Genomic DNA, 16,569 nt, shown 5'->3' with positions numbered 1-16,569 from the left:
AAGTTTCACTTCCTATTAAAGGACTTCAGGCCTCTTATTACAGTGAAGGAGGTACTTTTTATTGCCCCTAAAAAATCACACTTGCCTCCGAGGCTGACTTTGATCATTACAGGCCAACTGGAGTCCAAGAGTAACTCAGAAAAAACAGTTAAGTGTCTGAGCTAGCCTATTCCCTTTCTGTCCTTAACATTTCACCTCCCATCCTTCTATTCTAAGACTTCCAGGTACCAGGGGTCTGCATCTGCATTTATTGTACCTTTAACAAATGCCTATGCCAATGCCCTGATCTGGCTTTCATCCCTCTAGTCATTCCCACTCCTCATCATTGTTGAGCTGTGCTAGTTGAGCTGTTGTTCCCGGGCAGTTCTTCCTTTTGGTATAGAGCTCCTGCTGCTTTACTCTCTAGCACTGAGGACCTGAAGTGAGCAAGGGGAGTAGGATTGCTACCTCGGGTAGCAGTATGCGGGATATGGGGAAAGAATGGCAGGATGGGAGAGAATGACAGAGAATCTCAGCCTCTGGCATGTTAGGTTGAAGGCAAGCAAACCTCCAACGAGTAAGGAAGAACATATCTTTTACAATGTGTAACAGGAGCACAAATGTATCCATTAGGTTAAAGATGATGATCACACAGGGAAGAAAAAAGGCATCATTTAAGGCCCTCATAATTAGCAATAAAGTAAAAAGAGGTAAATGAAAAACTATCAGGGGATCCTTACATCAAGTATGAGGCTGGACTTGAGGTCTAAGACCACTTCCCATTCTGAGATTCTAAGATTCCTCCACAGACTCCCCCCGCGTGGTATTTATTAAGATGATACTTGTATAGGAGATGGTTGGGACTAAAGGAGCATATGGCTTATAGGTAAGAGAACTCAACAATAAAAATCCCAACGGAGGGCCCTCGATATGTGGAGCTACTCAGGCAGCTAGACACAGGAGACCAGTGGCTCAGTGCTACGGCTAAAGACAGGGCTGCTCCACAAAGACTCACCTCCCTTGTTCTCAAAGTCATTCAGACAATAAGTATCCGCTATCCCTGGCCCCAATTTCAATGCTGGCTCCCACCTCCCTGTTTGACAAATGGGGAATTATAAGCCTCAGAGAGGCTACCAACTCCAGGTTCTGAAGCCAGGCCTTTCTGCCTTCATAGCCCAAGCTCTGTCACTGCACTGCCTTGCCATGTCACTCCTTGGAGACAGATGCTAAAAACTTCCCAGCTGCTGGGCGCGGTGGCTCACACCTGTAATCCCAGCACTTTGGGAAGCTGAGGCGGGCAGATCACGAGGTCAGGAGATTGAGACCATCCTGGCTAACATGGTGAAACACCATCTCTACTAAAAATACAAAAAATTAGCCAGGTGTGGTGGCGGGCACCTGTAGTCCCAGTTACTCGGGAGGCTGAGGCAGGAGAATGGCGTGAACCCGGGAGGCAGAGCTTGCAGTGAGCCGAGATCGTGCCACTGCACTCCAGCCTGGGTGACAGAGCGAGACTCCCAAAAACAAAAAAAAACACACAAAAAAAACTTCCAGCCATCCTCATAAAGTGAGGAGGTTGTTACACACAGAGATTTTCTACAAAAGAATGATCACGAAAACAAAACTTGAATACAACTACTGAAAGCAATAAATAACTTAATGGTGTAAGACAACATATAGCTGTTTTACTAAACTAGCAGTTCTTTGGTTACCCTGAGTAATTAGCTTAAGGAATTGAACAAGTGATACCAAAAATCTTTGAGCAAGACAGGAAAAAAAATAAATAAAGTTAAACTATTATTATTTTTAAAATACTATAACAATATCTTATTTTAAAAGTTTTACAATATAAAATAAGTTAATACAAATGTTTTATTTACCACGCTTTCGAGTAGAAACTTGACGTATACTTAACAAAATTTGCTTTTAACCTTGGTAAAGCAATTAAAAGGTGATTTTCAATAAATTCATTAAATGAATGAATTTATCTTTAGAAAGATAAATATCCCAAATTAATGGCTACAGAGACTTTCAACTCCCAATTCCCTGGGAACCCACTGGAGGTTTGTTCCTTCTCTCCAATCCCCTGTGATGGTGAGACAAGAATCAGAATATTTGATTTCAAGAAAATCATGGCAGCTTAGTGCTTTGTTTCTTCAGTTAAAGTAAATTACATAATTATGTTTGGGCTATTTATTTCTTCACATATGAACTTATTAACTTTCATGTAGTTAAACTTGTAATTCAATCATAAAAAAATTAGTGGGAAAAACTATTGAAATGGGTCATTTTATCCATATTTATGTCTCCAGAAAGTGGCGTATCTGTCAGAAATCACTTCCTAAATTCAACCAAATACCGTAACAGGCTTATTATTGCTGGCAGTGCTATCTGAATTGCCAAAGAGGCTCACATAAAAGGTATCCATCAATGCACAGCAACTTAGTTATCAGTGACATCATTAATTATCAACAATTCATTCAACAAATAGTGCCAGGCACTCTTCTAAGTTCTGGATAAGTAATGGTAAACAAAATGTATTCCTGCTCTCACAGCTTACAGTGTGGTAAGGACAGATATTAATCAAATAATCACATAATACAGTACGTAATTATAAAGTGAGATAAAGATTATAAAGAAAAGAAACAATAAAAAGAATCTGATTTAGACTGGCAATGGGAATTAGGACATCCCTGAAGAAGTGATGCTTGAGCCAATATCTGAGGTAGGGTGGGGGTGGGGGGTAAGCTTACACTGTAAGCTACACTGGTCAAGGAAGTTGAAGGTAGGCCAGTGTGTCTAGACCACAGGAAGCTAGGGGTACCACAGATAAGAAAATAATGAAAAGCCTTGGAAAGGTTTTTAAACATGGAGCAGGAAGCCTCTGCCATTACGTGGGTTCTAGTGGAGCCTGAACAACATACTGCCTGTAAGAGAGTTTTGTAAATCATAAAGCACCCTATACTTTGGTTAGTACTATTTAGTTCCACTATTTTGTTTTCCAAACTTTTGTCCTGGATGCCATGTAACTAGCTGAAAGCACAGAGCCAAAACTAGAATCTCGGTGTTCAAATCTATTGTTTTTGTTTTTGCCCCTACACCACACTGCATAAAAATTTCATTATTTATATTACTTAATTAGTCCAATGTCTATACCAGTACTTCATAATGACAACAATAACTCTATTTACACAGTATTTACTACATGTCAGGCACTTTTCTAAGCTCTATTATTTACATTAACTCATTTAATCTTCAGTTCAGAAAGGAAGGTTCTATTATTGTCCAGATGAGGACAGTGAGGCTAGGAAAGGTAGCTTACACAAAATCACACTGCTAGTAAAAGTTGGGAGTTGCTAACCACAACACTAAAACATTTTATGTCTGTGTATGTATGTGTATAAATATCTCTATCTCGAGAGAGAGAAAGAGAGAACTCACACACAGAGAATTATATTCAACTCCAGCCTGGGCGACAGAGTGAGACCCTGGTCTCAAAAAATAAATAAATAAATCATATTCACATGTTTGAGGACCAGTGTCTTAGTCATTTTTGTATTCCCAGCCTAGCACATAGTGCCTGGAGTATTTGTAGCACTCAGGAAATATTTGATGAACTGAAAATGTATATAAGAGGCTGACGAAGGATTTGAATCTGGAAGTAAATTGAGTTTCTGAGGCCCTCCTCCCAAGTCATGTATTCATCAGTAATTCATATGAAGGCCGTATTTTCCTCGACTTTCTTATTACATTGAAGATTTGTTCCTCACTACCGTTGCTATATTTCACAGCCTTTGGCCTGGAGACTAAGTGGGATAATGGACAATTACTAGTTCAACCAACTCTCCAGCCACAAGCAGCCAGTTCTCGATCACATCAAATGCTCTTCCTCCAGGGCCGTTACACGGGCTGTCCTGTCTGGAATGCCATTCCTCCCTTGGGTTCCTCTGTTCAAACATCACTTACTCAGAGACGCCACCCTGACCATTCCATCTAAATTAATGTCTCAGGTCTTCTTCAGCAGGTCATTTGGCTTCTTTTCTTTCACAGAACTTATGACTCTCTGGAATTATTTGTCTATTCACCCCCCAGCCCCCAACTCTAGTGAGGGCAGGGGTCTTGTTAGCTGGTTCTCCAGATGTATCCCCAGTGCCTAAAAAACTAACATGTATTCAGCGAACGAATGAGAAGAGAATTACCCCCGAATTGTGCTCTCTCAAACCCCAAATACCCTTACGCTTGCCTCTCCTGGTGGCTGTAATCCCATTTTTTAACAATAACACCATTTTCAAGTGACTCTGAGGCTCGCAAAGTAGCGTTGACTCCATTTTCTGAGTAGGGCCCCACAAACAATGCTCAGAAGGGAGGTCCGGCATGGCAAGAATGCCCATGCCCCCCATTTACAGTCGATAAAATTGAGCCTTATTAGGGGATTCGCCAAGGCCGCTGCGAAATATCGAGCAGGAGCCCTGAAAAGTGTCCTGGTTCCGAAAACCTCTTCCCACGAGAGCGCATCGTGGACTCGAAATGCTTCATCACCTTTATTACTATTGTTCCTCAGTACTCATTCGAGACGCGTTCCAGGCGGAGGGAAGCAGCCCACCTCCGGACCCAGGACCAGGCGCCGGCCTCTCCACCCGGCCGCGCCCCTCGCGCCCCGCCCCCGGCCCCGCCCCCGCCGACCCGGCCCCACTCGGCGCCCCGGCCTCTACTCCCGCCCCGCCAGGGCCCCCGCGCCCCATAAGGACCACCCTCTTCCGCCTCAGCCAATCAGCAAATCTTAGAGGGGGCAGTGCCACAGGCCCCAGCGCTCCTATCCGGGCGCCAATTGGTCAGCCCATCCGTCGCTCACGAGGTCACGCCTCGCACCCGCCTTCCTCCTTTTCTTTCACCCTCCCCTTTAGAAAAAACGGCGGTTGGGCTGCGACGGCCGCCAAAAGCGGACTAGAAGCGGAGGGGTGAAAAGCCCGGGAGAGAGGGAAGAAGGGATTGCAGGAGGGAGGAGGAGGAGGAGAAGGAGGAAGGGAGCCCGCCCAGCCGGAGCCATCTCCGTCGAGAACAAAATGGCGGCGCTGGCGGAGGGCCAACTGTGAGGCGGGGCCGCGGCCATTCCCCCTCCGCCCCCACCCTTGCGCCGGCCGGGCCGGTCAGGGGGAACCCGCTCGCTTCGCCCGGCCGCGGGCGGGGAGGGGAGGGGAGCGGCCCGGCCCACTATGCAAAGCGCCGGGCGCCGCCGCCGCCACCCCGTGGCAAAGGTAAAAGGGTCGGGTTCAGCCGCCGCCGCGGCGCCTCCATGTCCGCGCACCAGGCCCGCCCCCTCCGCCGCCGGCCCGGGCCCGCCCGACCCTCTTTCAATTTTACCTCAGGATTTGGCGCCAAAGCGGCCTCGAAGGGGGTCCCGTGTCTGCGGCGGGCGGCCCCCGGCGCGGAGGGCAGGGCGCGGGGAGCCCGGGCTCCCGGCGTCGGCGGATGGCGGGAGCCCGGGGGCCGCGGGCTCGCAGGGCAGCCGGCGAGAGACGAGACGCCGAGGTGGGAGCGGGGTGGCGGGGACGGGCCCGGGGGCGCCGCCGGGGTCGCGGAGAAGGGGGGGTTTGTTATTGTTTTTGTCAGTGAAAGGTCAGAGTTCGTGACCCCGGTGCCGCCGCCGCCGCCGCCCGCGCGCTGGTAGGAGGAGGGCGAATGTTCTTCTTCCTCTTCCCAGCGCCAGCCTCGCCGCGGCGGCGGGGGGCGGGCGAGCACGCGATTGGCTGAGGCGCGCGCGCGCACCGGAACGCCGCGGCCGGCGCTCCGTCCATCCGGCCCGTGGGCTGTGGGGCTCCGGGCGGCGGCGGCGGCTATGTAGCTGCCGCCGGCCTTGGCCTTGGCCGTGGCCGGGCGGGCGGATATGTGGCTTAAATGGCGCAGGCGTCGGGGCCTAGAGGCTGAAGGGCTGGTCGTCCTAAAAACTAGTGGACGTCGTGCACGGTTACCCGGACGCAGGCCCGCCCCTTCGGGGAACCGCGAGCTCCTCGCAGCTGGTTGGGGACCGTCCTCGCAGTGGCGGCCTCCACCCTGGCTTCTCGCTTAGCCAAGGCTTCTGGAAGGCTCGCAAAGTGTCTGTTGTTGGAAGAAGCCGGGCCCTGACTGGCGCGACGGATTCGCCCAGCCGCTCAGCAGAGCGTCTGTAGGTCGGAAGTGGGGGGTTATATTGGGTGGGTATTGAGCTCTTCGGCCCTTCCTCGGTACTGATAGTTTTTAATTTAGGTTTTAAAGGTCTAAAGATGCGCCCGCTCTGGCCATCTCAGGTGAAATGTTGAAACGCCCCAGAACCTATAATTTTTGGTTTCTTAGTAAACATACGATCCAGATCTTGTGTAATTCCATACCCCTCCTCCTCGAGATTTGGAAGTAGTACATGGTAATAGGTAAAGCAGTTTTTAGCAGCATTGCTTAAATTTATTTGAAGAAAGTGGCCTGTCTTGATCTTAAACTCTTGGGCTGTAGGTTTTCCTTAAATATTTCTCTCTTTTATATTGTGGTTTTGACTTGCCTGGGAAGGTGCAGGAGCTTATTTATCCTAAATGCCCTGAAGTGTTTAGGCTACAGGCTGTAGATCTTATACTGATTTTTTTTCTTCAGTTTTCTTGCTTATTAAGAATAAATATTGACTCCAGAATGAATGGGTTAACTTTTTTTTTTTTCCCCACACAGTATCCATTTGGGTTTTTATCAGGATGACTCCAACTTTTAGTATTTTTTTTTCCATAATCTTATAATATTTCTATTTGGTAAGAAATGTTTTAAACACACCTATTTCCCCTTCCTCCTTTTTCTCACTTTGCAAAATTGGGAAAAGAGCTAGGTTCGTTTTGTCACGGTAAAGCACAGCTCTTGAAATTGGAAGGGGCCTTAAGGGAATGTGGTCAAATTTTTTTCTTGCAGAAAGATTTTCCGATTTTAGGGGTGAGGTGGGTGAGAACTGGAAAGGTCAAGTGATGTGCCTGAGATGCAAAAGCAATTGCGTTTTTGCTTGAAATTTTGTTGAAATTTGCTGTTTGATATTGGAATACATTCTTAAATGTGGATCATTTTAATGCACATTTCTCACTTTATTTTTTTTGCTAATGACTTATTACTTGCTGTTTATTTTAGAATATGCTTTTTGTCTAATGATGTTAGATAAAAAGCAAATTGGAGCAGTTTTCTTATTCGAGTTCAAAATGGGTCATAAAGCAGCGAAGACAACTCAAAACATCAGTAACACATTTGGCCCAGGAACTGCTAACAAACATACAGTGCAGTGGTGGCTTAAGAAGTTTTGCAAAGAAGAGAGCCTTGAAGGTGAGGAACGTGATATGGGCTATGGGAAGTTGACAACGACCAATTGAGAGCAATCATTGAACTACATGAAAAATTACAGAAGAACTCAGCGTTGACTATTCTACGGTCATTAGGGTCGTTCAGCATTTGAAGCAAATTGGAAAAACTATCATTTTGAAGTGTAGTCTTCTTTTATCCTATGCAACAACAAACCATTTCTCAATCGGATTGTGACATGTAATGAAAAGTGGATTTTATACAACAACCAGCTCAGTGGTTGGACCAAGAGGCAGCTCCATAGCAGTTCCCAAAGCCAAACTTGCACCAAAAAAAGGTCACGGTCACTGTTTGGTGGTCTGCTGCCCATCTGATCCACTACAGTTTTCTGAATCCTGGCGAAACCATTACATCTGAGAAGTATGCTCAGCAAATTGATAAGATGCACCAAAAACTGCAATGCCTGCAGCCGGCATTGGTCAACAGAAAGGGCCCAATTCTTCTCCACGACAACACCTGACTGCATGTCGCACAACCAGGGCTTCAAAAGTTGAAGGAATTGGGCTACGAAGTTTTGCCTCATCCATCATATTCACCTGACCTTTCGCCAACTGACTACCACTTCTAGCATCTTGACAACTTTTTGCAGGGAAAACACTTCAGCGGGATGCAGAAAATGCTTTCCAAGAGTTCGTCAAATCCTGAAGCACGGATTTTTATGCTACAGGAATAAACATTTCTCATTAGCAAAAATGTGTTGATTGTAATGGTTCCCGTTTTGATTAATATAATGTGTTTTAGCTAGTTACAATGATTTAAAATTTGCAGTCTGGAAATTTAACTTTTGCTCCAACTTAATATTTCTATGGTAAATCCTTGCAAACATGGAAACAATGCATTTGGCCCAGTGCTTTGTGGTTATGTACTCTTTTTCTTTTTTTTTAATAGATGGCATTGGCCGGGCATGGTGGCTCATGCCTGTAATCCCAGCACTTTGGGAGGGTGAGGTGGATGGATCACCTGAGGTCAGGAGTTCAAGAACAGCCTGGCCAACATGGTAAAACCCCGTCTCTACTAAAAACACAAAAAAATTAGCTAGGCGTGGTGGCGGGCATTTAATTCCAGCTACTTAATGAGGCTGCGACAGGAGAATCATTTGAACCCGGGAGGCGGAGGTTGCAGTGAGCCGAGATCACGCCATTGCACTCCAGCCTGGGCAATGAGTGAAACTCTATCTCAAAAAAAAATAGTTGGGGTCTCGCTGTGTTGACTAGGTGGGTCTCGAACTCCTGGCATCACGTGATCCTCCCATCTTGGCCTCCCAAAGTGTTAGGATTACAGGCGTGAGCCACCGCACCCTGCCTGGTTGTGTACTCTTTCAAATACTAAGTTTTTAATGTTAAATGCTGTTTCCAGATACACTGTAAAAATTCACCTATCGATGAGTTTTATTAAAAACATTGGAATTGTACTAGACTTCAAATACTAAGCAATAATTCAGGCTTCGATGTTGGTTTATAGTTTTCTCATTTCTTTCATTTAATAGCTCTGTAAAATGAAGCAGTTACTTCCGTTTTCCTGAGGTGCAGGAACTGTGGCCCAGATAAGTTAAGTGCCCTGCACAATGTTATAGGTCCAGTAAGTGAGACTGGAGCTCTGATCTAATCCCTTTGACGTTAAAGTTTGTGCAGTAAACCAGCTATGTCAGTTTGCCACATTTGTAATAGTATTCAATAAATTTTCACTTAAAAGGTTTAATATTAAAGTAGTAGCAAGAATTCATAAACTTAATTGGCTTTAACAGCTTTTCTTTCCCTGAAAACAGATGCGTATGTACACATGTACACAGATTGCTTATAATATCAGCACATGAAGTCGGCACTGCTTTGGTGCCTTTTTTTTTTTTTTTGGCTCGGTGTTTTGACTGCAAGTCTTTTTGGATAGAACTTTATAGTTAGAAAGTAGCTAACGCTTGGATGGGTTTTATAGGCACAAAAAACAAGTTTTATACTAGCTGTACTTTATTTTTTGAGTTCTTATTAATGAGGAGCATCCAGTTTTGCATTGACAGTGATTTCAAGATTGCTTTATCAGCCTTTAAAGGATTCTTGACTAGGCGTGCACATCAGAACTGCCAGGTCCCCAGTGGTTCTGAGGCAGTAAGCTTTGGGTGGGCTCTGGCATCAGCACTTTCACTGAGCTTCACAGATAATTCTGATGCATACTCCAGGCCTGAACCACTGATCAATTTGAAACATGCGTAACAAAGCAAAAAAAGTTTTGTTTCACCTTTTGAAATACAGTTAACTCTTTTACCATGCCAGAGATCATTCAGAGAGACAGGTCCTTGCTCTGGAGTGATGATATATATCTGGCAGTACCCAGCCCTTGTGTGTGTGCATTAGCTCAGCACCTGCCCACACTGCGAGCCCCCGTAGGATGTGCCTTGTCCTTCCCTGTTTCAGCCCTTAACACAATACCTGGTACGGAGTATGTAGTGGGCATCTGTTGAATGAATGCTTTTCCCAGTAGCAGTGTATTCATACAATATTAATATATTTGTCCCCTGGGTTACAGATAAAAATGAAAGCACCAAGTGCCCAGTGAGTGAGACCCAGGTGTTCTTCCTCCACCCCTAGTGGTCCCCTGGGCAGGTCTTTTTTTTTGTAACACTCAGTCTGTTCTGTAGTCAATCATTGATTGACTTGTCTGTGAACTTGAGAGCAGGAACTGTTTCGTAGTTTCATTAGCACAGAGCAAACATGTTTGCCATGCAAGGTTATTTTGCATCTGCATTTAAGTGATAAATGTTGAGTCAATGAAAAGTTTTGATTAAGCAATAGTTGTAGATATGCTAGGTTTTTCAAATTACTAATATCAAGTGGAGATTGTTTTTACTTTTAAGGGTATTGCTTTTGTGATAGCATAAATAATGGTTTTCCTTTTTTTGTAATGTAAATTAACTGCTGGCAACTTTTGTATTCCCATAGACTGGGGAAGCTTAATTGCCTTTATAAGTACTTATGTACAACTTTGTATCAAATTTCCTGTAATAGTTTATGCTTTAGTACTATATATGTACTAATAATTTTATCTGACTTCTGTTTATATCGTTTGTGCAATTACATGCTTGTAAAATAAACTTTTAAACCTCACGTAATTGCTGTTAGCCACCCATCCCCACCCCCTTTTTTTAACCGTGGAATCTGAGTCAGGTACAGTGGCTCACGCCTGTAATCCCAGTGCTTTGGAAGACTGAGGCAGGTGGATCACCTGAGTTTGAGACCAGCGTGGGCAACATGGCGAAACATTGTCTCCACTAAAAAATACAAAAATTAGCTGGGGGTGGCCTGCCCCTGTAGTCTCAGCTACTCAGGAGGCTGAGATAGGAGGAATACTTGAGCCTGGGGAGGTAGGGAAGTCAAGGCTGCAGTAAGCCATGGTTGTGCCACTGCACTCCAGCCTGGGTGACAGAGCAAGACCCTGTCTCAGAAAAAAAAAAAAAAAAAGTATGGGATCTGGACAGATAGATATAATCTCTGAACAGCAGATTGCACATTCCTTACACTTAACACCTTATCCTACTTAATCTTACAATAACCTTGTGAAATAGGTGGTATTATCCTGTTTTTACAGCTAAATAGGCTGAGACCTAAACAAAGAGGATGATTCCTCCAAAGTTGCCTGGCTAGCAAGGGGTGGAACATTTATTAGTAGCTCTTTCTGCTTGTTTCTTTTCTTCTGTCCTTGAGGGCTGTGAGAGGAAGAAAACTCGTCTACCCATCTCCATGCTCTGTCAAAGTCAAGCTCTAGCACAGCCTGCCAGGCTATTTGGGGAGGCCTCAACTTCTATATAAATGGCCCTTGTTCTTCCCAAGAGGAGAATAGAAAAAGGCTGTTTTCCCTGTGGTGGATTAATGGTATGAGAATGCAGGGACACCAGGAATGCATTTCCTAGCCTCTTCCTGAACTGCTTTTCTGAGACTCACACCCCTTTAGTCTCTGGGGCTTCCTGGGCCTTGAAAAAGTGTTACTTCCAAGTTGTACTTGGCTCAAATATCTTAGAGTAGTAGTTCTGGCCTTTGAGATAAGCATGAACCTCTTTGAGAATCGGATGGAAAGTTATATTCTCAGAAAAATGCACTGACCCTTGATCCCTGTTTTTAGAGTATGTGTTGTTCCAAGGGATGTTTTTTGTTTTTTAAATGTTACCTAAGTAGGAACTGTCTGTGTCAATCTTAAGGATAAGAGGTGGAGGGGAGAGTTCTACTGGTGAGCATGTAGACTTTTAGCCATTTGTTTTCAGTTAAGTATAATAACCTTGGTCTTAGCCATGCATATGTCCCTGAGTCCCCAGGCTCTTCTAGTTCTTTTGTTCCCCTCCATTGCCCCTCCAACCCCCCACCAGAAAGAAAACTCATTTTCTGCTAGCATGGGGTTAGGGAATCTTAGGATGTCATGATACCTCACAGAGATTCCTAACTGATCCCCCTGTCTTCAGTCCAATCCTGGCCTTCCAAGACACCTGTGCCTCCAGTTTGTGAGCCTCCAGGGGCAGAAGCCCTTTTGTGTCTTCACTGGCATCCCCGTCTGAGGCACTTTGGTGATTATTTTCTTGTGTCCGCATGTTATATCTTCCAAAAATGGGTTGACATTTTCTATACCTTGTGTCTCCTCTAGAATTATCCTTTGGGTTATATCTTTTTATTCATTTGCTGGCTTTAGTGGATTTGAGGAGGGAGCTAAGAAATGCATGTTTTCTAGTCATCTATTGCATAATTAATCACACCCAAACTCAATGGCCTAAAGACTAACAGTCACTTTTTTTTTTTTTAAATGAAAATCTTTTAATTCTAGGGGAGTCAAGTTGTTCTCTCTTGGCATCCCTCATGGTCACATGGCTGGAGTCATCTGAGAGGTTCCCTTATACGTCTGGGATTAATACTTGCTGTCAGTGTGAACACCTACATGTGGCCACAAAATAAGATTCAGGGTCACATTGAGTAGTACTGTAGCTGCATTTTTAAAAGAGCTGTCTAATTTTATGCCTATAATAACTTTCATAATTATATGTGTTGGAATAATCAAGTCTCATGCTTTAGGGCGTAGCCAATTACTGTAGCCTTCAAGAAGTAATTTATTTTCTCATGTATGCTGCTCACAACAGGATAGCTCCATTACACATTCATGAATTCTCGTGTGGCATTATTAAGGGCTGGTAAGTACAGGCCACTGGATTTGAAGGACCACAGACTTACTGGAGATGACAATTCTTGAACATCCTGGTCTCCCGCTTGTATCTGTTACTTAGTTCTAAGGAGCATAGGGCTTATTGACTACTTGGATACAGCTGTTGACGAACATACCAAAGATGAGATTTGAATATTGAAGAGAACTTGAGGTCATTTAGGGCAGTTTACATTTGAGTGGGTAATCTTTATATATAAACAAGGGTAGTCATCACTGTTGAAAACGCTTTAGGGCCACCTGGCATGAAACGTTTTAAAGTTCTACAATAGAACTTTAAAGAACTCTCAGTTCCTGAAGGATTTTTATAATGTATAATTTACAAATACAGATAAATGGGGTTTTCTCTTAATTGCTACAGTATCCATTTCCGAATCAGAAGAATTTGTGTAAACTTTACCATGAATTTTATATCATCTTTTTCCAAAACCTTGTTACAGTTTTGAAGCCAGCCAAAAAACAAAACTGGAAACATGTCATTACATTTCCATCCATTTTGCAACCCATTCCCAGAGTTTGAAAAACATGGCTCCAAGCTAAAAAAAAAAAAAAAAAAAAAAAAAAACTTGTTTTCAGCTTGCTTCATACAGATTTTATTTTGTGCAAGCCTCTCTTTTGCTCTTGTGGAAGTGCTGCCTCTCTACACTGGCTCTGTCACAACAGCAGCATGAAAGACGATCAAAATTAGAGAATGAGGCATGTTGTCATTCTGCTGTCAACACAGAATGCCCCTTCCGGTAATGACAGCTTCAAATGATCTGGACAAGGAAGATCCCAAGTCCATGTAGAGAATTTGTTCTGCAGAATCTCTCATGTGATCACTAGGATATTATGAGGGTGGTCATAGGGTCATCAAGCTTCTCCAGAGGAAAGTTTTGTGGAGATGTTTAACTGGCTGGGTGCCACGATGGTGTAGTCCTGTGTCTACCTCAGTTAGACTGGTTTTCCTCCTCAAATATTGCTGTGGGCGTGTATTTCTCCTGTAATGTTTGGCATAGTGTCATAGTCTAAAAGGCTTCTTATAATCTTGTCTGATGATACCAGTGCCAGTTCTCATGCCTTATAACATTTTCAGATACTCTTGGGTCTCACTTTCTTAAGCTAAGGATCTGAATATTCACTGCAGATACACCTGTAAACTGCCGCTTCTACCACAGACTCAGTCTGGTGACAAACCGAGATCACTGCCAATGACTGAACTAAGTTTTTACTCGTTATTCACGGTGGCTGAGCTACCACCTCCTCTATCTTCCCTCCTACCTCCCTCCATCCTGCCTGTGCGCAGAATCTCCTGAGGTGCTTGTAGAAACTGAAGATGTGTGGATCGCACCCCAGACTACCTACCCAGAGGGAACCCCAGGAGGTGAGGTGTGGGCCACAGGAGGAGCCTTGAGGAAGTCCCCTCTAGCTCTCGTAGAGGAACAGCCAGAGAGCCAGAGGGAACTTCCTCAAGGCTTCTCCTGTGGCAGGGAGGAGCAGCCTTGGTAGAGTGGGGCACTACCAAGGATGGGGCAGCCTTGGTAGAGTGGCCTCATTCTGGTTGTAGCATGTTGCAAATTTGTGGTCTCTCGCCCCAGACACACTGCTCTGACTTCACATGACCCACAGGCTCTGGAGTGTGCATTGCTTGCATTGCCTTATGTTTCTGAAAATAGTCCCCCTCCCCTGGAGGCGCATCCCCCAGGACACAGAGGTGTTCTGTGAACATGCACACCCTCTTCTTGGAACTGGTGCAACAATGGTATGATGGCTGCCTTCCCAATACAAGACTTGTCAATTCACATAGAATACATGTTAACCATAACCTTCAGACTTGTCATATACAATACAGATTCTTAAGGGTTTGAGAATGTAGGTTGAGCATCCCCAATCCAAAAATTTAATCTGAAATGCTCCAAAATCTGAAACTTTTTGTGCACCTACATGACGCTCAAAGGAAACGCTTGTTGGAGCATTTTGGATTTTCAGATTAGGGATGCTCAACTGGTTAAGTATCTGCAAATATCCCAAAATCTGAAAAAAATTCTAAATCCAAAATACTTCTCGTCCTAAGCATTTTGGATAAGATGCTCAATCTGTAGCAAGTAACTAAGAATTTATGAGGTTATTGTTGTTTATAAATTCATCATAGAAATTCTGCTGTTTCCTCATACGAGAAAAATGTGCTAAATTCATGAAGTCACTTAAAGACTCCTCATATTTGAGTATGCATCTTAATATGTCAATGAATAACACTAGGAGTGTATGTTAAAAAAATTTTTTTAAAGCATGTATGCTTTGGGTTTTAAATATCTAGATTCCCACATTCAGTTGAGGTAAATCTTGTGCATATGATTGTAGAAAAAATAGAATTATATTCATTTTTACAATATATTGAATTAAAGTTGGGTTATGTGCATGGATTGTAAACTATGTGATAAAATTTAATGATTTTTGCTTGGATAATGAAATGCAAAATTGAGTTTGTCTTAGTGTCCTATTTATTCTGACTTCAGAGGAAAAGGTCCTACTGATTGGTCCTCTGCAGCCAGAGATTTCTGTCAAATTTAGGAAATAATTCACATTGCAGGTGTCAGAGAATTGCTCCTAGTATCAGCTCATACACATTCAAAAGAGACATTATAGTGAAGCAGTTACAAAGGTGGGCTTTGCCAATTTTGTGTGTGACCCTGGACAGGTGACTTCATGTTTCTAATCCCATTTCCTTATGTGCAAAATGGGGGTAATAACTCAACTTAACCTCAGCAGGTCCCTGGGAGAATTAAATGAAATAACAGGGTTAAAGTGCTAGACACTTCTTTGTTGCTAATAATCATACAAAGGTCTCCTAAGAACCTGAGAGGTCAGTACTGTTTTGCTACTGATTTAACAATTGTCTTTCATTAGGAGCCTAAAAAATCAATGATATCAAATCAGCTTTCCCCATGCCACTTACCTTAATACTTAGCAAACATATTTAATAGATGCCTAAATAATTTCCCTGTAAGTATTCTATTACAGATCATCCCCAAAATATAGGAAAAAGCATAGCCCTTGCACTCTGTTAATCCAAACTATAGTCTTTCCAGAAGATTTGGTCCAGAGAGTGGACACTGGTGAATCCCCAGCAGCTGCCCCCACAGCTGACTGTTCAGTGCCAATCATGGTGGTCCCTCTTACGGAGATTAAGCTCAGGAGTTCGCAGGTATAAGTAAGTAAGTGTGAACCTGGAGAGTGGGAAGGGCCTGTGGGTGCTTCTAAGAAGAAAAAGCTAGCTACAAGAAGCCAAGCTGTCTGTCCTTGGTGGCTGTGAACAGGGAATTTTATAGTGTAGCCCCAACCATCAGTGGCAGTCAGTAATAAACTGCTTGGAAACCAACCCTGGAATCAAGCTGACACTGCATGGCAAGTCAGAAAAACCAAATCCCCCTACTTTTGGATTTCCTTTTAACTGATTTCCAAATTGTTTAAACCAGATTGAGATTGGTTTCCATTTACCTGCTGCTGAAAATAGACATCTTAGTGTAAATATATCTGTCCTCTCCTGACCATGAATGTGTGGAGGCACAGAAGCTTCCATGATCATAGAAACCACAAAACAGGCTGGGGGGCAGTGGCTCATGCCTGTAATCCCTGTACTTTGGGAGGCCGAGGCAGGTGGATTGCTTGAGCCTAGAAGTTCAAGGCTAGCCTGGACAACGTAGTGAGACCCAATCTCTACAAAAAAATAGCTGGGCGTGGTGGCACATGCCTGTGGGCCCAGCTACTTTGGAAGGCTGAGGTGGGAGGATCACTTGAGCCTGGGAGGTTGAGGCTACAGTGAGCCATGACTGCATCACTGCACTCCAGCCTGGGTGACAGAGTGAGACCCCCGTCTCAAAAAAAAAAAAAAAAGAAAAACCAAGAAACACAGGCTGAATCAACAGAAGAATATTCCAGCACATTGTTGACTGACCTGCATCAGAAAGAAACTCAGGTTCCAAGCCTGGTCCTACCACCTTAGCCCAGGTGGCCTCAGTCACCATCTAGGGCTTGCTTCTGTGTTCAGTGTATACTGCTGCTGAAAAC

The 16,569-nt window shown here is 44.0% G+C and overlaps 1 protein-coding gene across 9 annotated transcripts in view; it reads right to left on the bottom strand.

Annotated features, from left to right (window-relative positions):
- The window catches only part of NR2C2 (nuclear receptor subfamily 2 group C member 2), a 106,402-nt gene extending 100,930 nt beyond the window's left edge, over positions 1-5,472 (bottom strand). For 4 of the 9 annotated variants that reach the window (XR_010139115.1, XR_010139114.1, XM_024245338.3 and 1 more), the window contains exon 1: positions 5,341-5,472. The gene's annotated coding sequence lies outside the window, so the exon portion shown is untranslated. The remainder of the gene's footprint in view (positions 1-5,340) is intronic. The other 5 variants (XM_054551273.2, XM_063721690.1, XM_054551274.2 and 2 more) reach the window with 2 other exon arrangements.
- Between the last annotated feature and the right edge of the window lie 11,097 nt (positions 5,473-16,569).

This window comes from Pongo abelii, chromosome 2, assembly GCF_028885655.2.
Source record: "Pongo abelii isolate AG06213 chromosome 2, NHGRI_mPonAbe1-v2.0_pri, whole genome shotgun sequence".
Lineage (NCBI taxonomy): Eukaryota > Metazoa > Chordata > Mammalia > Primates > Hominidae > Pongo > Pongo abelii.
The sequence above is the reverse complement of the archived record's forward strand: the minus strand, read 5'-3'. Positions and strand labels throughout refer to the sequence as shown.